The 22,608-nt window shown below is 55.9% G+C and overlaps 1 long non-coding RNA gene and 1 pseudogene across 1 annotated transcript; one reads left to right on the top strand and one right to left on the bottom strand.

Moving 5' to 3' along the window:
- Nucleotides 1–227: 227 nt before the first annotated feature.
- On the bottom strand, nucleotides 228–22,535 carry LOC128835428 (serine/threonine-protein kinase pim-1-like; annotated as a pseudogene).
- LOC128835429 (uncharacterized) lies at nucleotides 18,410–20,413 on the top strand. Its single transcript, XR_008444653.1, has 3 exons — nucleotides 18,410–18,770; nucleotides 19,431–19,487; nucleotides 20,327–20,413. It is a non-coding gene; the product is annotated as an uncharacterized LOC128835429 (long non-coding RNA).
- Nucleotides 22,536–22,608: the final 73 nt, after the last annotated feature.

Raw genomic sequence — 22,608 nt, 5'->3', positions numbered from 1 at the left:
CTCAAGCCTGGGAGGGAGGGGGAGCAGCGGCGCGCAAATCAGCTGTTTCGTGTGCCGCGGTGGCTCGGGGTCTCCCCCTCCCTCCCAGGCTCTCAAACCTGGGAGGGAGTGGGAGATCCCAAGTGGCCGTGGTGCGGGGCGCCGCTTCTTCCCCTCCCTCCCTCCCTCCTAGGCTTGAGAGCCTGGGGAGAGGAGGCAGGGCTGGGGATTTGGGGAAGGGGCGGAGTTGAGGCAGGGCCGGGGGTGGGGTAATTAAAGAACCCAGCCGGGGAGGGCGGCCAAAATTGTTTTTGCTTTGGGCGGCAAAAATCCTAGAGCCGGCCCTGCCCAGAAGACATCAAAAAAGTCTACTGGCAAGACATCAAGTAAGGCAGGACCTAATGAGTTCAAGACCAGTCCACCTGGGATGGATGGTAACCTCCAGCCTCTCAGAAGATTCTCCAGTTAGCTGAGCTCTGGAATGAGAGATGAATGTTCCCATGTCACAGGCAGACAGTCACTGGTGAGAGTTTTCTCTTTTACACCCAACGGATGAGAGGAGCTGCTATTTGCCAGACTCCTGAATTAGACTGTGCAGGTGGATCTCTGCTGTTTTCTGTGGCAAGAGGACATCTTGCATCCAAGAATGATTTAGAAGATCTTCAAAGGATGGTCTGTCGGAGGGCCTCAAGGCCAGACACCATTTAATGAGGTGCTGGCACTCTGGGGAGAGAAAACAAGCAATTAATGAGACTGCACTGCTGAGTAATGTCTGTGAAGCCTACAAGCCTCCCTATTTTAGCATCTGCAAGTCTGCTTTGGGATCTGCCTTTCTTGCTTCACAGAACAGATTACCATGGCTGTGGCTAGGTGTGGTTTCCGAGTTACTCCCCTCACCCTAGTACGTGGGTGAACCAGCTCCCATCTTTGGAAGGAGACTCCGAAAATACACAAGGGAGCAAATTTGCAATGCAAGTCCATGAGGAGCCCATCCTCCCCTGCTACTCACACCCAGGCTAATAGCAAAAATCAACTTTCCCTTCCCAGTGAGATGATTAAACCTGAGAGCTACTCGGTTGGTTCAATATATTTTGTCATTTCCACTTTCTGTAAGACTGCTTCAGCAGCCAGCTGCAGTAGCCACATTAAAGACCCCAGCAAGTGGCAGGAGAGTGAAGTGCTGAAGTGAACTACCACAGTGAGCTCTGAAGCAGCTGTCTAAGGCAGAGAAGACAGCGGGGTCCCCAGCACTTTGCTGGGATTCAATAGCATTAAACATCTCATTGAGTTTAAGACAAGAAGGGACCACTGGATCACAGAATCATGCCTTGCACGTCTCACTGGTTGCATGAAATGATGGTAATGCACTTCTATGGCATCATATTATCGCTTTGTCAGTGTGGCATTCAGGCTAAGCAGTTGTTTGCCCAACTCTAACACAACAAAGTAGAGTGGCTCACCTGGAGAGACCCTCTGTCGGAAGTAGACCTGGCCCCTAACAATCTCCTCATCATGTTCAAAGGGGATATCCCCGCAGACCATGTCATACAGCAGGACCCCCAGAGACCAGACTGCTGCTGACCTGCCGTGATACCGGTGATAGCGGATCCATTCCGGGGGGCTGTACACTCTGGTCTCTGTAGAGAAGATTAGAGGATCCTGGTTAGCAGAAATATTTCATATTTTCTTCTAAGCAGAGGAAATCAGAGCAACCAGTTATTCATTATTTTTTTCAGGTGTTATCAAGGTGCTTTTTAAGAGACCGAGTTAGGAACTTCAGCCCAAAATTTAGGTTGCAATATCTTAATATTGTTTAAACTTTCAGCCCAGTTTGATTGGGATTTAATCCCCCAGTGGTTTTACCAATTGCAGTGTTGCGCTAGGGCATAGACTACAAGTGAAACAGAACCAAATGGAGTGCAAATAAACATGGTTTGCAGCTGCAATACAAGCCACAATAAGTAACAGGTTTCTTAAGGCCACTGTTATCCTGACTTTATCGCTGTCAATATTAGGGTTACCATATTTCAGCAAGAAAAAAAGAGGACGGGAGGAGCCCCGCCCTAGCCCCGCCCCTGCCCCTCCCACTTCCCGCCCCCCCAAAACCCCCAACCCTCCCCCCATTCCTTGTCCCCTGACTGCCCCCTCCTGGGACCCCTGCCCCTAACTGCCCCCCAGGACTCCACTCCCTATCTAAGCCTCCCTGCCTCTTGTCCCCTGACTGCCCCAACCCTTATCCACACCCCCACCCCCAGACAGACCCCTGGGACTCCCACGCCCCATCCAACCACTCCCCACCCCCTGACAGCCCCCTCCCCAGAACTCCCAACCCATCTAAACCCCTCTGCTCCCTGTCCCCTGACTGCTCCGATCCATCTCCCCACCCCTGCCACCTGACAGCCCCCCCCAGAACTCCCAAACACTCCCCCCCTGCTCCTTGTCCCCTGACTGCCCCCTCCTGGGACCCCTGCTCCTAACTGCCCTCCAGAACCCCACCCCCTACCTAAGACTCCCTGTTCCTTGTCCCCTAACTGCCCCCTCCTAAGACCCCCCCCAACTGCCCCCCAGGACCCTACCCCCTACCTGCACCCTGAGTGCCCAAAACCTTCTCCACCCCCCCAAAAAGCCCCCCCCGTTTCTTGACTGCCACCTCCAGAACCTTCCTGCCCCCTGACCTCCTTACCCTGCTGCTCAGAACAGAGTGTTGTGCTCTGTGCAGCCGAGCCCCACACGTGGCTGAGCTCCCCAGCACAACAAAACCCGGTCCCTGGCCCTGCACAACAAAACCCGGTCTGGCCCTGCACAGTGCTGCCGGACTGGGCTGCAAGGGAGCTGCCGGCTCAGAATGCAGGGCGGATCCGGCTCCTCTACAGCTGCTCCTAAGTCCAGCCCGGGACTTCCCTGCAGCCCTCCCAGCTGCTCGCTCTGCTAATCCCGGACATTGTGAGTGCTTTACAAATTCCCCCCGGACGCTATTTTTAGCACAAAAAGGAGGACATGTCCGGGTAAATCCGGACGAATGGTAACCCTAGCAATATAACCATTTCTCACTGAGGTAAAGAGAGAGGCAGCTTGCAGATGCTTCAGTCCATGGTGACCCAGTGCAGACGGAGCATTTGGGGAGGGGCTGAGGCCTTGTCTATTGCACTACAAGGAACCCTGACAACCTTTAGTCCTTTCTACATAAAAGGGTTTCCTTGCTTAACCCAAAGAAGGACAGATACCTTGAAGAGTTTATTCCTTTTTTGGCACTGACGACTGTTGAGTCAGCCAGGTATAAAGCCAGCCTACTCCAAAACTGTGGACAAAGGTTTGTTGTGCAACATCAAGGGAGTTAGTACAATTGGGCGTGTGATAATTATGCTTGGAACTCAGATTCCACCCTGCTTCTGGCCTCCGCAGATGCTTACGCCCTTTGCCTTTGTTGTATTTGATCTCTTCCCTTCTGGCAGGAAGAGGAGACTGAGGTCAGAGCTCAGTCTGGTTCCTAGCCACGTGACTATTGTTTACAAACTTTGGGTTGTAAAAAATAACCTGATGTGCCACCAGGGGGCACCAGTAGCTTGGGAAGTTCCGCAGAAGAGAAGGTGCAAACCTGTCCCTTGTCATCAACTGTTAAATTAAAAACAAAAAATGCAGCCCGGCAGAAGCAAAACAAACCCTCAACAACAAACTGTGATTTTTTTTTTTTGAAACTCAACGGCCCTACCCTGAATATGCCTTCCCGGTCAGAAAGAATGTCTGCCGCCAGCAGCACAAGGCAGCTCTGGTTATTTGTCCCCCACACAGATCCCTGCACCCCTGCTCCAAGGTCAAACACTCCTCCCTGGGTCTGCAGCTCCCCCCTCCCCAAAGATTTGACTCAGGTGCCTTTGGGCAGCAGAGGAAAGGGAGCCAGCTGTAAGCAGATCTCCTGCAGATCCTATTTCACAACATTCATCCCGTGACAAAACACAACTTTCCAATGAAATGAATAATTTAGCGAGATGGCGGAGACAGCAGCTTCTCCTCTTGATCCACTCCCCACACTGGATGTCCATCCAGCCTCACAGAAAGAAACTGTACAAGAGCCCTCTTCTTTATCCTTGGGGCGGCGGGGGCAAAACATCCCCTCCCCCTGCATTCTAGCTGCTAGATTAGGTTAGGATCCAGCATCTAAGCAGCCATGGCTTCAGACAGGTTTAACTCAATCTTTCCCCATCTATGAGGTGAGGCAGATCCTGTTTGCACCACCCCAGGAGGATGGAATACCAGCCAGATCCCTCCTGAAATGCTACAAATACGATGGACCTAGAGAAAACCAAACCATTGGAACCAGAGTCCAACTCTCTCCTCTCATTGCTAACAGGGACTCCAAAGATTGATGCTGGTGAGTTCACACCCAATTTCTGCCCTGTGCCTCCCCCGCCCCCTGCGTGACATGGGCAGCTACCACCAGTGCCTGCGGTTAACACCCAACAAAAGGGCAAACACATTTGTGAAATGCTTTTTGGATACAAGGCAGGGAGGAAAACCCCAACGGTATCAAAGCTGCAGATCATACAACAGTATATTTAGCAAATGACAATGGCAGGGGGAGGAGGGAACAAAACATTCCCTGGCTGGGAAGTTACTGAACGCTTACAGGCAGGAACAACCCATTTCAGAGAGGAATTTCCCTGGCTTCCCTCCCTACGCAGATAAAATAGAAGGGGATGGAAATAGACACTCACCATCAAAATCAGTGTACACTGTGTCCTTGAGTAATGCCCCAGACCCAAAATCTATCAGTTCCCTGCTGTTCAGATCAATCAGGATGTTCTCGTCCTTGATATCCCAGTGCAATACCCCACAGCTATGACAGTGCCGAACCGCCTCCAGGACCTGGCGGAAAAAGCTGCAGGCCAGCTCCTCAGGGAGAGCACCCCACTCCGTGATGATGTCAAACAGGTCCTGCACAGGATCCGGTCACTCCAAAACCAAGACAAAGCTGTCCGGTCTCTCAAACCAGTCCAAGAGCCGAATGACCCCACGGAAGCCTGAGCCCACTTTCTTCAGGAGCAGGATTTCCATGGGCACTCTGCTCCTGCCAGGCTGCACAGAGAGAGAAAGGAGATCTCCATCAGAGGCAGGCAAATCGACCCACAAAGTCAAGAGCTACCTACGACACCGGCTGCAACCTTAACTACAGAGCCATGACCATGCAATGCAGAGCCACAGCAGATATTCCTGCCCTAGACACTTACCAGCTCTCCCCAGTCAGAAATCCAGTCCCGGGCTACGTGCTTGATGGCTACCTAGAACACAAACAGAACCAGACAGACAATCAGAATCAGGTCAGGCAACCCCAGAAAGAGGGGAGGCAAACAAGGGAACAATGGAAGGGATGCAAGATGGTGGTTATGCCAGGGCAAAGCAAAGGAGATGTAACTGGGTAAGGGACGCAAAGGTGGAGATCAATAGAGCAGCGTGCATGGGGAGCGGGCTGCAGGGGTGGGGGTGGGGGTCACTGTCCAGGCTCTACTCACCGGGGCGCCGTCCGACAGGCGGGTGCCTGAGTAGACAGCCACCACTGCCCAGCAGTGGGCCCACCTGGTACAGCTTCTCCAGGGGCTCCTTGTCCTTCCCTGCAGGCAGAGAGGCACAGACACCGGGATCAGAACCAGCTGTGTCCTCAAAAGACCCGGCCAACCCTCCAAACCACAGCAACTCCACATCCCTCCTCAGAACGACCTCCCTCCCCGAACTGAACCAGCCTCACATCCCTCCCCAGACCAAACTGGATCAGACCCCCCAGCCCTCCTCAGACCGAACCCCCCAAACCGGACCAGACCCACATCCCTCCCCCGAACCGGACTCCTCTCTGAACCTACCCCTCTCGAACCAAACCCAATGCCCAGCAGGACGGGGCTCCTCCTGAACCGAACCCGGACCGCTCTGGGGCACCCCACTCCGGAGCCACCCCCTGCTGTCGATCCGAACCCAACCGGGCCTCACCTGGCTGTAGCTTGGCCGGGTGCAGCTCCCCGCCGGACCCAGAGCACAGGTGGGCCAGCGAGCTGATCTTGGAGAGCAGCATCCCCGCCCCATCCCCTTGCTCCAAGGCCGGGGCCGGGACCGGAACCGGCACTGCCCGAACCGAGCTGGGCGCCAGTGGCTCGGCTCTCAGCCCCGCCGGGTCGGAACCAAGGGGGTGGGGTCTGGGCTAGTGCGGGAGGGGCAGAGGCCGGGGGGAAGGGAGGGGACGCGAATGGGAGCAAGAGGGGGGAGGGGGAGGGGGAAGGGGAGACTATGGCGCGGGGCGGGGGGATGGGGCCGAGACTGAGGGGGATGAAAGGGGGGGGAAGAGGGAGTCGAGAGGATTCCTTCAATACTCTCAAAAGTGCTGTGAAGACCTGAGAAGGAAGGTGTTCTAGGTGGGCAAAATACTATTATTTGTGTAAAAATTCAAGAAGAGAATGGGTCTGAGTCTAGATTTCCCTGCATCATGCGTGGTCACTTACACCAGGGCTAAGTGAGCAGAAAGTCAGTATAAACTGCTGGCAGGCTGCTTTGCTTGCATCGTTTGCCCACTGTGCGTGAGTCTGAATGATTTACACAAGGTGTAAGGTGAAGGAGAACGGCCCCCAGTCTTTCTCGTTAACATTCAAGTGAGGTGAGGAAGTGTCTTTTTTAAAGTTAGACAGAGATTCCTAGGACCAGATTTTCTAGGGCTCAGCAGACACGACTGGGTCAGATTTTCAGAAGAGCCAAGTACTGAGCACATGAAAATCTGGCTCTTACTTTCGGTGCCTAAACGGGACATGCTAACACCAGAGGGCAGTACAATTCTACAGCTGATAAGAAGCCAGGCCACCTACACCACTCTGCGTTATACACCTTACAGAGCCTCTCTTTTCTCCTGAACCAGCCACCCCCTAGGTGCCAGCAGGAGCCTCCCAGCTGGAAGTGGGCCAAAGACAAAGGCCAACTTTCGATTCTGAACAAGACTGAAAGTGAAGGGACAAGACTCAGTTCTCCCTCCTGTGCCCAGCCAAGCAGGGGAAGGAACTTAAAGCCAAGTGAAAGTTGAAAGTTAATTTTGTAGCTCCCAGCTGCAGCGAGATCAGCCCCTCCAAGGCAGGGGCAAAGTGGGGGGCACGTGTGCTGTCTCTTGAGTCCTATTAGAACAGAAAGGTTCAGAGTTTCATACTTCCATAGCCTTTAAAGTCAGAGGGGACCATTAGATTACTCAGTCCAGTGGTTCTCAAACTTTTGGACCGGTGACCCCTTTCAGATAGCAAGTCTCTGAATGTGACCCCCCTTATAAATTAAAAACACATTTTATATATATTTAACACCATTCTAAATGCTGGAGGCGAAGCAGGGTTTGGGATGGAGGCTGACAGCTCGCGACCCCCCATGTAATAACCTCGCGACCTCCTGAGGGGTCCCGACCCCCAGTTGAGAACTCCTGACCTAGTCTGACCTCCTCTATATCATGAGTTCACAACTTTTTTCTTTCTGAGGCCCCCACAACATGCTATAAAAACTCCTTGGCCCACCTGTGCCACAGAGGTACAAAAATAAAAAAACAGATTTTTTTTTTCTTTTTTTTTTTTTACTTACTTGGTGTGAAACGCGTTGCTGGTGCTGACCCACAGGCTGGGTGGCCCGCTGAGGTGAGTAAAAGGGCGGAGGTAGCGCTCCCTCCCCCGAGTCCCGCCGCCTGGGGCAGATCCCCTTGAAACCTGCTCACAGCTACCCAGGGGGCTGCAGATCCCTAGTTGGGAATCACTGCCCAGAGAATTGCAGTTACTCTTGTACTGAGTCCAATAACTTGTGTTTGGCTAAAGCATGTCTTCCAGAAGGCACCCAGGCCTGATTGGACAACATCAAGAGATGGAAAATCCACCCCGTCCCTTGGCCGTTGGTGCCAATTGTTACCAGATGTGCCCATGACTTTGGGGTATGCTCATTTATTCGGGTTACTCCTCTGGGGAAGGGGGTTCTGTAATCCTGTCAATGTACTGCTTGTGTCACTTGTGTTTACATATGGAGCTCTACTTCTCCCTTCTGCAAGTCCCCTCCCAATGGAGCTATCTGGCAGGACCTAGGGTCCCTAGGGCTGGGTTACTTCCACTAGGGTTACCATACGTCCGGATTTTCCCGGACATGTCCGGCTTTTGGGGGTTCAAATCCCCGTCCGGGGGGAAATCCCCCAAAGCCGGGCATGTCCGGGAAAATCGGGAGGGAGGGAGGGCTCGGCCGGGGCCTCTTTGGCCGGGGCCGGTGCGGGGCCGGGGTCGCGGGGCCGGGGGCATGGTGCTGGGCCGGGCGCGGTGCCGGTCTGGGGTAGCGGGGGGGGGTGGGCCGGTCCGGGGTAGCGGGGGGGGGGTGCGCCGGGCCGCGGGCCGGTCCGGGGTAGCGGGGGGGGAGGTGCGCCGGGCCGCGGGCCGGTCTGGGGTAGCAGGGGGGGGGTGCGCCGGGCCGCGGAGCCGCGGGCCGGTCCGGGGTAGCGGGGGGGGGGGGTGTGCGCCGGGCCGCGGGCCGGTCCGGGGTAGCGGGGGGGGGTGCGCTGGGCCGCCGGGGGCCGGCAGTGCTGGGCGGGCCGGGGGTGGTCGGCCGGGGCCGGCACCCCAGGGCCCGAGCCGACCCAGGCTGGAGCCGCCGGGGGGGCCAGCCTGGGCCGCGCCTCCTCCCCCCACACTCCCCCTTACCTGCTTCAGGCTTCCCGCGAATTAAATGTTCGCGGGAAGCAGGGGAGGGGGCGGAGACTTTGGGGAGGGGGCGGAGTTGGGGTGGGGCGTGGACGGGGCTGGGGGCGGGGGCGGGCCCCCGTGGAGTGTCCTCCATTTGGAGGCACAAAATATGGTAACCCTACTTCCACCCCAGAACTGGATGAACACCCACACACCCACACTTACATTAACAGAGCAAGTCTGAGTGGACCGGGTCAATCAGCACTGTCAAGCTGACCCCTTATATGTCTCTGGACTCACTGGGCTGGAGGAAGCAGCACTTTCAAGCTCTCTCTCCTTATATGCCCCTGGGCTCCATGGGCTGGGTCAAGCAGCACTTTCAAGCTGTTACCCTTATGCGGCCCAAATTCAGTACGTCCCTATCCCCACTCCCCCAACACAATTGTACTGGCAGTAACCTACTCGATGAGCAAACCCTACAGTATTTTGGGTGCTGCAGGGATCTTTAGAGTAGGTAAAAGAAGCGTTGCTGTAGAGTGAATGGGGGAAGCTAAAAACACAAACGAGTAAAGTTCAGCAAGAGAGAGAGAAGCAACCACCTTAACCATAGAAGTTATTTATTGAATAATAGTGATAACTACACAAGGAGAGCTAAACCAACATAACATACAGGATTAAAGGCTAATACCTAAGGTAGACAGGAAAACAGAGAGAGAGAGAGAGAGAAAGAAGGGGGTCTCACCGCTCCCTGAAGCTTGAACTGGTCGGGGTTCCCAGATGATGGTGGTAGCTGAGGGTCCTGAGGGCAAGAGGCAGGCAGAGTCCCCAGTACCATCAGTGAGGAGATGGAGTTCCAGTGGAACTGATGCATAGTTTGGATCTAAGCATCAGAACCCTGACTAGAGGGTGAGTAGTGATTTTTCTAGAGAAAATACAATGGTTTAAGGGAGAACACTAGATTTGTTTATAGGTAAGCTGATGACTCAAGGGGTTTCTTTAGACTAGACAATAGGAGCTGATCACTCTTCGCTATGGGTGGTGTTTTCTTCCAGGGAGTTCACAATACAACATTCTTAACAGTCACCAGGTTTGGAATTTCTTCCCCTTTGTTCCCAGACAAACGTTTGGAGATTGGGGTAGCTCCCTCCATGGGCAAGTCATTACCCCCAACAGACACAGTCCTAAGAACACTTCCTTCCTGGGTTTTAGCTGGGTCCAGAACCACATCTGGCACAACTGACAAATCCTCAGTCAGCATAAACTCAGAGGTACTTTCTGCCTGCTCCACAGACAGAACACTAAAGCCATTTTCTTCCCCAGCAGTTAAACTGCTTTTCTGACTAGACAAACAGTTTGAACTTCCCTCCCCATTGTCACAGACCACATGGCTTTTTACAGACAAACACTGGGAGATTGGGGTGGCTTTCTTAACAGGCAAATTGCCACTCCCAAGAGACAAACCATGGGAGACAGTTTCTCCCTCATACCCGTTGAGCTGAACCTGCTTAGTGGTGGGTCTCCCTTCGGAGATCCTATTCGCTAGCAATTTGGCTAACATCCCTGGGTTCCCCACTGTAGCCCTCACAGTGGGTCTCCTCAATACGTCGCACTGTCTTTCATGAGTCAGGCTGGATACTGCACCCTGGTTCCCCAAGAACACAGAAGTGTCTGGTATCACAATGGTTAATCACCCGCATTGTAAAAAATGCGTGCCTTATTTCTAACGTCCCTCGTTCCTAATGGGACAGGTCCTGATTCCTGACGGGGCTCACAGGCACTAGCAGCAATCATCATCGTGATGTCTTACATAGAGGTCAGCCTGAGTCACTGCCCCCCGCCTCCAAAACCCCAACATCTGGCAGTCGGCATCTCACTTTCATAAATGGCCCCTCTCTTTATAATGGGCTGGAAAAGACTTAAGATCAAAACTAGGGTTACCATTCGTCCGGATTTACCCGGACATGTCCTCCTTTTTGTGTTAAAAATAGCGTCCGGGGGGGGAATTTGTAAATCACTCAAAATGTCTGGGATTTCCCCCCAGGCAGAGCGAGGCGCGGCTGGGAGGGCTGCAGGAAAGTCAGCCTCTCGCATGGGGCTCTGGCAGCCAGAGCCCTTCCTCCGCAGCTTGCCGGGCTGGACTCCGGAGCAGCTGTAGAGCTCCACCTCCCCGCCCCCCGCCCATTCTGAGCCGGCCGGCCTGCCGGGCTGTTTGCATCGGGCCTCGGCAGCTCCTCCTCCCCGGCAGCCCAGCGCCCCGCTCCGGCAGCACTGTGCAGGGGCAGGGACCGGGTTGTGTGTTGCGCTGGGGAGCGCAGCCACGTGTCCGGCTCCGCACAGAGCCCAACACCCTGTTCTGAGCGGCGGGGTAAGGGGGCCAGGGGGCAGGAGAAGGGGCAGGGAGGTTCTGGAGGGGACAGTCAAGAGACGGGGGAGGGGTCGGGAATTCGGGGGGGGGCTTTTTGGGGGGGTGGAGAAGGTTTTGGGCACTCAGGGTGCAGGTAGGGGGTAGGGTCCTGGGGGGCAGTTGGGGGGGGTCTTAGGAGGGGGCAGTTAGGGGACAAGGAACAGGGAGGCTTAGGTAGGGGGTGGGGTTCTGGAGGGCAGTTAGGAGCAGGGGTCCCAGGAGGGGGCAGTCAGGGGACAAGGAGCGGAGGGGTGGGGGCTTGGGAGTTCTGGGGGGGAGCTGTCAGGGTGCAGGGGTGGGGAGAGGGATCGGAGCAGAGGGGTTTAGATGGGTCGGGAGTTCTGGGGCGCGGCTGTCAGGGGGTGGAGAGTGGTTGGATGGGGCGTGGGAGTTCCAGGGGTCTGTCTGGGGGTGGGGGTGTGGATAAGGGTTGGGGCAGTCAGGGGACAAGAGGCAGGGAGGCTTAGGTAGGGGGTGGAGTCCTGGGGGGCAGTTAGGGGCAGGGGTCCCAGGAGGGGGCAGTCAGGGGACAAGGAACGGGGGGAGGGTTGGGGGTTCTGAGGGGGGCGGGAAGTGGGAGGGGCAGGGGCGGGGCTAGGGCGGGGCTCCTCCCGTCCTCTTTTTTGCTTGCTGAAATATGGTAACCCAAACGCATCCCCCCCTCCAAAGATTAGGTTGATCAAAATCTGCAACCAGCTTTTGCAGCTGGAGCTCAGCTTTCTCTTCCATCTGGTTAGCAAACTCCCAATGCACCGTAACACAAATCATGTCACCGAGAGACAACACAGCTTTGCTCCGGTAGCAGAGGCGCTCATAGCCCTTGGCAAACCACGAATGCACTAAACCTCACAACTTCACAATCAGCAGGAGGTCAGATCAATATCACTAGTCCTGGTTTGCAGAGGGGGAAACTCTGGCACAGCGAGTCCAAAGGTCAATGTTTTCTAAAGCGGCGAACGATTTGGGGCACCTCCAGTTATGGGACACCTTGGTGCCTGATTTTCAGAAGCATGAAGTGCCTATAAGTGCAGCAGAAGCCAATGGGGGCTGTGAATGCTCAGCATTTCTGCAAATCAGGCCTACTTACTGTGGCCCGGGGAACTGAGCCACCCTGAATCTGTGGACATGCTTGAAAATCTGGTCTAAGTGCTCAGGGTCTGCCCCAACTCCCACTGAAGTCTGTGGAAAGATTCCTTTCCATGTCAGCGGTCACTGGATTGGGTCCTTCGCAATCCATCTGTTCCATCCAGGCCTCAGGATAAGGAGATAGAGAAAATTCCCTCTCCCTGGGAATTTTACCTCTGGCTTCTTCACAGATTGGCCCCACAGGCTTTGTTCCTTGGGGAAGCTGTTTGGGAATAAGCAACAGAGGGTCCTGTGGCAGAAGTACTGGTAGCATAAGCTTTCGTGGGTAAGAACCTCACTTCTTCAGATGCAAGTGAGGTTCTTACCCACGAAAGCTTATGCTCCCAGTACTTCTGTTAGTCTCAAAGGTGCCACAGGACCCTCTGTTGCTTTTTACAGATTCAGACTAACACGGCTACCCCTCTGATGTTTGGGAATGACTCAGATGAAATCAGCCCTAGTTACAAGACATTCCCCTCCTCCCTGATGGGCTAAGCCAGCATCCCAATTACTGCTCCCCAAAGGAAGGTGGTGCCCAGGTTTTAACCCCCTACTTGCCATCTCGCAGTGGGGGGGGAGAGGAAAAGTTTGACTTTAAGGTTTTATTCTGCCCAAATCCTGGTTTTCCCATGAAAGGTGAAACGCACCCCAGGGCAGAGGGCCCACATAGGGCTAGACCAGCAAATGAACGCAGGGACAGATAGTCAAGGACTCAGCACCTGCAACTGGGACATGGTTTTCCAAAAAGCTCATTCAGGCACCCAAGTAAGGGTCAGATTTCAGCAGTGCCCAGTCCCCAGTCCCGAGTGAGCAAACATGTCGGAAAGTCCTGCCCTTAAGGCCTGTTTTGAGGACTTAAGTAGTGCCAAGGCCTCGGGCGAATGGCACTCTAAAATGATAGCTATGGAGTCCCGCTAGCATGTGCCAATGACGCACATAGAGAAAGGCATGAGCCTAGCAGGACAAATATAGGGCAATACACAGACTGAGGGAGGGGATGAACTTGCTGCCTGAGGGGACTGAGTATTCACTCAATAAATAGTCAGCAAGCTGAGGAAAGGCACCAATCAGCAAAGGGAGCCAGGATCCAGCTGTCGGAGGCCAGCTCCCTGTTCCTGTGTGACATGAGTTTGGTGGGACTCAGCCCAACTCCCAGAAGCCAGGTATTCACCTCACACAAGCATCACAATCAGCAGCGACTCAAGCTGCCTGATCAGCAGCCTCAGCGGAGAAGGCAAGGCCCTATTGAGACTAAATCCCCCCATCAGGCCCTCCACAGCTGAGTCTCATTGACAGAGTAGGATGGGAGGAAGCTGGCCACAGGCCGAAGCAGAGCAGGAGGGACGGGAGGAAGCCCCCATTAAAAGAACCAGAAGTCCTAGAGATGACTCCAGCTCTCAGCTCGAAAGCCTCACAGAACCCTGAGGGCGTTCGTCTCCAGCCCAGGTCTGTCACTAGTAAGCACAGAGCAGGGAGGGAATACTACAAAGTTTATGGTAATACTGGTTCTGGGGGTAACCATGGTAGGGAGTGATGGGATGGAATAAAAAGCGTGCGAGCGGTTAGGGAGCTCCCACTGGGGTCAGGTATTTACGGCTGGGGGTGGGGTTTGTAAGGGCCAACGGAGCAGTATTTAGGGGAACTGGTGCTGCTCACCCAGTGTGGCAGGGACGGGGTATGCTAGGCCCGATTGTGCTTTCAGTGCCGCCGGTATAAACCTACAGGTGAAGAGGGGCTCTGGCCTACATGCTATGTAAGGAGAGAAGGCTCCGGCACAGCGCGACGCCAGCGAAGTCAAGAGTTACTCCGGGTTCACGCTGGCCCAGGGTTTGCATTGAGAAGGATTCTGAGACGAAGCTGACGAGACATGGTCCGGGAGCTAAAGGAGCGCAGGTGCGAGTGAGCGCACGTCCGCTCATGATTATTAGTTATTATTGGTACTGTGGGCGGGGGCGCACCCAGGGAGCAGGGCCCCCCTGTGCTAGGCGCTGTACAAACACAGTTCCAAAGACTGTTTACTGCTGAGGGCTCCAGCATAAAATGAGAGAGAGCCAAGACCGTGTAACACTGAGGCTTTATTCACCCCTCTACCCCGACATGTACTGGCCTCTCTCATCAAGCACTTCCTGCCAGTAGAGTTCCCAGATATGAACCTCTCCACACTGTCATGCTCTGATGCCTCCGACTGGGAAGCTGTCTAGCGCAACACTCTCAGATGCACTGGTACTTATGTGCCCATGAACGCCTCAGGAAGCCGTTGACTGGGCTGGAACAAAGCGTTATCAGGCCGTCTTATCTTGGATCAGTGCCGGAGTGGTGTGGGTGCTTCAAGCAGCTCATCTCTCCTGTGATAGTAGGGTTACCACCCGCCCGGGTTTCCCCGGACATGTCCGTCTTTCTTAGCTTTACATGGCCGTCCGGGGGGATTTCTAATAAGGTAGAAATGTCCGGAATTTCCCCCTTCCCCTCATGCAGAGTGCGGCGCGGCTGATTGGACAGCTGTGCCTGATTGAAAGCCGCTCGCAGCCACTGGGGCCTCTAGCAGCCAGAGTCCCTCCCTCTCCCCCGCTCCCTCCCCCCCGCACAGCAGCGCCTTATCTGTTTGTCTGCACGTGGAGCCCGCGGCTCCCCCTCGGCCTGGTGCGGGGGCAGGCAGGGGACAGGGAACGGGGGGGTTAGATCGGTCGGGGGTTCTGGGGGGGCTGTCAGGAGAAGGGGGTGTAGAGAGCGGTTGGGGCAGGCAGGGGACAGGGAACGGGGGGGTTAGATCGGTCGGGGGTTCTGGGGGGCTGTCAGGAGAAGGGGTGTAGAGAGCGGTTGGGGCAGGCAGGGGACAGGGAACGGGGGGGGTTAGATCGGTCGGGGGTTCTGGGGGGGCTGTCAGGAGAAGGGGTGTAGAGAGCGGTTGGGGCAGGCAGGGGACAGGGAACGGGGGGGGTTAGATCGGTCGGGGGTTCTGGGGGGGCTGTCAGGAGAAGGGGTGTAGAGAGCGGTTGGGGCAGGCAGGGGACAGGGAACGGGGGGGTTAGATCGGTCGGGGGTTCTGGGGGGGCTGTCAGGAGAAGGGGTGTAGAGAGCGGTTGGGGCAGGCAGGGGACGGGGAACGGGGGGGTTAGATCGGTCGGGGGTTCTGGGGGGGCTGTCAGGAGAAGGGGGTGTAGAGAGCGGTTGGGGCAGGCAGGGGACAGGGAATGGGGGGGTTAGATCGGTCGGGGGTTCTGGGGGGGCTGTCAGGAGAAGGGGGTGTAGAGAGCGGTTGGGGCAGGCAGGGGACAGGGAACGGGGGGGTTAGATCGGTCGGGGGTTCTGGGGGGGCTGTCAGGAGAAGGGGGTGTAGAGAGCGGTTGGGGCAGGCAGGGGACAGGGAACGGGGGGGGTTAGATCGGTCGGGGGTTCTGGGGGGGCTGTCAGGAGAAGGGGTGTAGAGAGCGGTTGGGGCAGGCAGGGGACAGGGAACGGGGGGGTTAGATCGGTCGGGGGTTCTGGGGGGGCTGTCAGGAGAAGGGGGTGTAGAGAGCGGTTGGGGCAGGCAGGGGACAGGGAACGGGGGGGTTAGATCGGTCGGGGGTTCTGGGGGGGCTGTCAGGAGAAGGGGGTGTAGAGAGCGGTTGGGGCAGGCAGGTGACAGGGAACGGGGGGGTTAGATCGGTCGGGGGTTCTGGGGGGCTGTCAGGAGAAGGGGGTGTAGAGAGCGGTTGGGGCAGGCAGGGGACAGGGAACGGGGGGGGTTAGATCGGTCGGGGGTTCTGGGGGGGCTGTCAGGAGAAGGGGGTGTAGAGAGCGGTTGGGGCAGGCAGGGGACAGGGAACGGGGGGGTTAGATCGGACGGGGGTTCTGGGGGGGCTGTCAGGAGAAGGGGGTGTAGAGAGCGGTTGGGGCAGGCAGGGGACAGGGAACGGGGGGGGTTAGATCGGTCGGGGGTTCTGGGGGGGCTGTCAGGAGAAGGGGGTGTAGAGAGCGGTTGGGGCAGGCAGGGGACAGGGAACGGGGGGGGTTAGATCGGTCGGGGGTTCTGGGGGGGCTGTCAGGAGAAGGGGGTGTAGAGAGCGGTTGGGGCAGGCAGGGGACAGGGAACGGGGGGGTTAGATCGGTCGGGGGTTCTGGGGGGGCTGTCAGGAGAAGGGGTGTAGAGAGCGGTTGGGGCAGGCAGGGGACAGGGAACGGGGGGGGTTAGATCGGTCGGGGGTTCTGGGGGGGCTGTCAGGAGAAGGGTGTGTAGAGAGCGGTTGGGGCAGGCTGGGGACAGGGAACGGGGGGGGTTAGATCGGTCGGGGGTTCTGGGGGGGCTGTCAGGAGAAGGGGTGTAGAGAGCGGTTGGGGCAGGCAGGGGACAGGGAACAGGGGGGGTTAGATCGGTCGGGGGTTCTGGGGGGGCTGTCAGGAGAAGGGGTGTAGAGAGCGGTTGGGGCAGGCAGGGGACAGGGAACGGGGGGGTTAGATCGGTCGGGGGTTCTGGGGGGGCTGTCAGGAGAAGGGGTGTAGAGAGCGGTTGGGGCAGGCAGGGGACAGGGAACGGGGGGGTTAGATCGGTCGGGGGTTCTGGGGGGGCTGTCAGGAGAAGGGGTGTAGAGAGCGGTTGGGGCAGGCAGGGGACAGGGAACGGGGGGGTTAGATCGGTCGGGGGTTCTGGGGGGGCTGTCAGGAGAAGGGGGTGTAGAGAGCGGTTGGGGCAGGCAGGGGACAGGGAACGGGGGGGTTAGATCGGTCGGGGGTTCTGGGGGGGCTGTCAGGAGAAGGGTGTGTAGAGAGCGGTTGGGGCAGGCAGGGGACAGGGAACGGGGGGGTTAGATCGGACGGGGGTTCTGGGGGGGCTGTCAGGAGAAGGGGGTGTAGAGAGCGGTTGGGGCAGGCAAGGGACAGGGAACGGGGGGGGTTAGATCGGTCGGGGGTTCTGGGGGGGCTGTCAGGAGAAGGGGGTGTAGAGAGCGGTTGGGGCAGGCAGGGGACGGGGAACGGGGGGGTTAGATCGGTCGGGGGTTCTGGGGGGGCTGTCAGGAGAAGGGGGTGTAGAGAGCGGTTGGGGCAGGCAGGGGACGGGGAACGGGGGGGTTAGATCGGTCGGGGGTTCTGGGGGGGCTGTCAGGAGAAGGGGTGTAGAGAGCGGTTGGGGCAGGCAGTGGACAGGGAACGGGGGGGTTAGATCGGTCGGGGGTTCGGGGGGGCTGTCAGGAGAAGGGGTGTAGAGAGCGGTTGGGGCAGGCAGGGGACAGGGAACGGGGGGGTTAGATCGGTCGGGGGTTCTGGGTGGGCTGTCAGGAGAAGGGGTGTAGAGAGCGGTTGGGGCAGGCAGGGAACGGGGGGGTTAGATTGTTCGGGGGTCCTGGGGGGACTATCAGGAGAAGGGTGTGTAGAGAGCGGTTGGGGCAGGCAGGGGACAGGGAACGGGGGGGTTAGATTGGTCGAGGGTCCTGTGGGGGCTGTCAGGAGAAGGGGGTGTAGAGAGCGTTTGGGGCAGGCAAGGGACAGGGAACGGGGGGGTTAGATTGGTCAGGAGTTCTGGGTGGGCTGTCAGGAGAAGGGGGTGTAGAGAGCAGTTGGGGCAGGCAGGGGACAGGGAACGGGGGGGTTAGATTGGTCGGGAGTTCTGGGTGGGCTGTCAGGAGAAGGGGGTGTAGAGAGCGGTTGGGGCAGGCAGGGAACAGGGGGGTTAGATTGGTCGGGGGTCCTGTGGGGGCTGTCAGGACAACGGGGTGTAGAGAGCGGTTGGGGCAGGCAAGGGACAGGGAACGGGGGGGTTAGATTGGTCGGGAGTCCTGGCGGGGCTGTCAGGAGAAGGGGGTGTAGAGAGCGGTTGGGGCAGGCAAGGGACAGGGAACGGGGGGTTTAGATTGGTCTGGGGTCCTGGAGGGGCTGTCAGGACAAGGGGGTGTAGAGAGCGGTTGGGGCAGGCAAGGGACAGGGAACGGGGGGGTTAGATTGGTCGGGGGTTCTGGGGGGTGCATAACTTGAGCAGGTGCATAACTTTTGGATTCTTTTAAGGGAGGAAGCCAAACAGAGTCACGCCCCATCCTAAAGTGTAGGATCTAGGGCTGGCAGTAATGCGTCCCTGCCCGATGTGGGGTCGGAAATCTCTTTATTGCCCGAACAGGCCAAGGAAGCACTACTGATTTCTTGGCCATGGAAACAAGTCCTCTCCCAGGCCCTTGTCCTAGGTGCTGGTCTCCAGCATGGGGAAGCAGTCACCTTTTGCTTGCTCTAGGCAGGTGGATAGTTTGGTTTCTGCCAATATCGGGGCCAGGTGCCTTCTGTTTGGCCATAGTTTCTAACTGTTAGATTAGCCCACTGCTACCTTCTGGTTTTTGTTTGTTTGTTTGCATCTTCCTCTGAAGCATCTGGCACTGGCCGCTGTTGGAGAAAGGCTCCTGGACTAGATGGAGCTTGGTTTTGATTGCATCTGGCAATTCCTATGTTCCCTTTGTTTATAGGTTCCTGGTGAGCTGAGGAGTTATTCCTTTAGCAAAGCAGGGTCCCAAGGGGAAGAGCACACGGTCTCTCAGCCATTAGGTCAGTGGCATTGTAGCTAGGCATTACTTCCAGACGGTGCAAAGATATCGCAGCCGATCCATCCACCAGGTCTCCTCCCTTTTCTCTCTCGGAAGGAGGTAAGTTAGCCCTGACCTGCTCACTGAGTCTAACCTTTGAGAGGCTGGAAATGCCTCCTGTTGGTGGACATGAAAGATGGAGATGAAATATAAAGGGCTACTTCCAGATGTCCCCATTCAAACAAACTTCTCTTGACACTGATGGGAGTTTGCTTGACTAAAACTCCAGGCTTTGGCCCTTTGAGTTCAGAGGAATTGCTGGCATTCATAGCCTAGAAATCTGGCCAGAGCACCACAATGGGAGCTGCTGAGCATTAAGCTAACTTGGTCAACCTGGTCCAGATTGCAGGCCCTGTTGGGCTCTTGTGAATCTGGCCCTGAGCTCTTTGGAAAACGTGGTCTGTGGATTTCCAGGAGAGCTGTGGGCGCTCAGCCCCCCTGAGGAGTCAGCCTGCAGGCTTGGCATTGCACCTTTTCTTCTAATTTATTTTATTTTGCAATGTTTTTTTTAAAAACAAAGTTCTGTGTCAGTACAGAGCTGGCTCAAGGGGCCTGCAATCTAGAGCTGAGTGGTTACATTGCAGCAAATAATTGATTCAACATATATTTGGTGATTTTAATGAAATAATAATAATAAAGACCTCACTCTAATCTAGCACTTTTCATCTGTAGTTCTCCAAGTGCTTGACAAAGCACAGTATCATTATCCCCATTTTACAGGTGGGGAAACTGAGGCACTGAGAGGGACGACGTGACTTGCCCAAGATCACCCAGCAGGTCAGTGGTAGAGGTGGGAATAGAACCCAAATCTCCTAAGTGCTCTATCCACCAGGTCGCACTGAGGACGCCAACAGCTGTGAGACTGCTAGACTCTGTGTTATTGAGATTAAAATAATAAGGAGGCTGATCCAAGGGTTTAGGCACCCTAATGTCATTAATTATTCGGTAAACACAATTAAATTTAATCTCACCACCATTAAAATCAGTTCCACGGGAACTCGAGCAATCAACCACCTGTCCCCTTCACTGTTTCTAAAAGGGGACTAGGGTGGCCCCCCCTTTAAAGCTGGCAGGTCTCTCAATTCAGGAGCTCTGGAGCATGGCCTGTCATTGATTAAGGGGGCTGGGAGCCCTTCTCTGCACTCGAGTGTTGGGGGAGGTGGACCGTGGTGAAGAGCACATAGGATCATGGGGGACAGAACCAAGTTTTGGTTTAGCAGGAATCTTGGTGAGATAGGGTTACAGAGTGTGTGTGTGTGAGAGAGAGAGAAAGCGAAAGGGTACAGTGTGTGTGTGTGTGTGTGTGTGTGTGTGTGTGTGTGTGAGATGGGGTTACTGTGGGTGTGCACGTGTGTGCGTGAGTGCGAGATGGGGTTAGTGTGTGTGTGCCTGTGTGAGAGAGAGAGAGATGGGGTTACAGTGTGTGCGCATGTGTGTGTGAGTGTGAGATGGGGGTTACAGTGTGTGTATCTGTGTGTGTGTCTGAGAGAGAGATGGGGTTACAGAGTGTGTGTGTGTGCACACTGATCAACTCTCCTCTTTAGACGTTCCACATGATGACCCTCCCCTCCCACCCCCGCCCCACGATGTTTTAACCTGATCCTTTTCTTTTCCAGCACAGGCTTGAGTTCACTGCACTTAATCCCTAACACAAGCCCCGCCAACGTCTCTCCTAGCTTGCCTTTCTGCCTTTCTACTCTGCGACGCTCCTTCGGTTTCCTTGGCCAGCGACGTTGCCTGTGGAGAAAACACGATGACCCGGTGGGGTTCTGTGGCATGACCCTCAAGGCCGGGGCCACTGTAGCTGCTGTCTACATGATCCTAGTGACCAACATCTACCTGATCTTTGAGGTTGGCCACTTGGAACGAGCAATGACGGACATGGCACAAATCAAGCCCTTCAACTTAACCAAAGTGGGGAAGATGCTAACGTATTGCTACTATACAGCCATCACGCTGGCTGTCATGACCTACCCGGTGTGTGTCTTCCTCATCTACTCAGCCCAGAAGCGGCTCTACATGGGCATGTTCGCCTATGTCGCATGGATCATCTTCTATGACCTGGCTAACTGCCTAATCGTGGCCCTGGCTTACCAGGTCTCCAAAGAAGCCTGGTTTTCCCTCAGCCCCCTGGAGTGGTTTGGGCTGGCCATCAGGATCCCCATGGATTGTTTCTGGCTCTCCTTCATTGTCAAATATGCCCTACTGGTTATTGAAAGCAAAGGGCAAGGAGGGCTGAACGCGTCAGAACTGCCCAGGTTTAGGTTGGGCTCCACTGCTAGGAAAGGCGTGTGAGGGGAGGTATTGGAGCAGTACGTTGGGCCCCATTTTCACGTGTTTCCTACTGATGGAGATGAGAGACCATTACCTGTGTAATCTCCTTCCTCTGTTGTGTAATTCAGTGTTTCTCTTGCTGTTGCTGCATTTTCCAGGCTCTAAGTTCAAGTCCTGAATAAATACCCCAAAAGCCAATCATTTATATTTGTGTTTTAGGTTTTTCCCCTGGCTTTTATTATGCATCAGGAAGCCACAGGGCATGGGAGTCAGCAGAACTGGGTCTATCTACAGTTCTGCTACCGAGTCACCAAATGACCTTGAGCGAGTCATGTCATCTCCCCCTACCTCAGTTTTCTCATCCGTAAAATGGAGAGAAAGATCTTGTTGTATAGTATATATGTAAGGCACTGGAAGCTCGAGGGATGAAAAGCCTGACATAAGGCCAGATTTTGAAAGACATTTAGGCATTGCGATGCTCAGTGTTGAAACACCTAACTGATTTAGGAGCCTAGCACTCATTTTCAAAAGGGATTTAGGTGCTTGGGACAGCTGTAAGTTATGATCAGGGTATCGTAAGAACCCTGTAGCAGATGCTGCTGAGAGGATGCATTCAAGTAGACCATGCTGCATATCTTTGGCATCCAGCCTAACTAAATCATTGCATGGTTGCCATGTAAGAGTAAACAAATACCTGCCCTAGACACTTACCAGCTCTCCCCAGTCGGAAATCCGGTCCCGGGCCACGTGCTTGATGGCTACCTAGAACATAAACAGAACCAGACAGACAATCAGAATCAGGTCAGGCAACCCCAGAAAGAGGGGAGGCAAACAAGGGACCAATGGAAGGGATGCAAGATGGTGGTTATGCCAGGGCACAGCAAAGGAGATGTAACTGAGTAAGGGACGCAAAGGTGGAGATCAATAGAGCAGCATGCATGGGGAGCGGGCTGCAGGGGTAAGGGTGGGGGTCACTGTCCAGGCTCTACTCACCGGGGCACCGTCCGACAGGCGGGTGCCCGAGTAGACACAACCAAAGCCACCACTGCCCAACAGTGGGCACACCTGGTACAGCTTCTCCAGGGGCTCCTTGTCCTTCCCTGCAGGCAGAGAGGCACAGACACTGGGATCAGAACCAGCCGTGTCCTCAAAAGACCCGTCCAACCCACCAAACCACAGCAACCCCACATCCCTCCTCAGAACGACCTCCCTCCCCGAACTGAACCAGCCTCACATCCCTCTCAGACCAAACTGGATCAGACCCCCCAGCCCTCCTCAGACCGAACCCCCCAAACCAGACCAGACCCACATCCCTCCCCCGAACCGGACTCCTCTCTGAACCTACCCCTCTCGAACCAAACCCAATGCCCAGCAGGACGGGGCTCCTCCTGAACCGAACCCGGACCGCTCTGGGGCACCCCACTCCGGAGCCACCCCCTGCTGTCGATCCGAACCCAACCGGGCCTCACCTGGCTGTAGCTTGGCCGGGTGCAGCTCCCCGCCGGACCCAGAGCACAGGTGGGCCAGCGAGTTGATCTTGGAGAGCAGCATCCCCGCCCCATCCCCTTGCTCCATGGCCGGGACCGGAACCGGAACCGGCACCGCCCGAACCGAACCGGGCGCC

Source organism: Malaclemys terrapin, chromosome 4 (genome assembly GCF_027887155.1).
Source record: "Malaclemys terrapin pileata isolate rMalTer1 chromosome 4, rMalTer1.hap1, whole genome shotgun sequence".
Classification (NCBI taxonomy): domain Eukaryota; kingdom Metazoa; phylum Chordata; order Testudines; family Emydidae; genus Malaclemys; species Malaclemys terrapin.
Note: the sequence above shows the minus strand (reverse complement) of the source record. Positions and strands in the feature narration are given on the sequence as shown.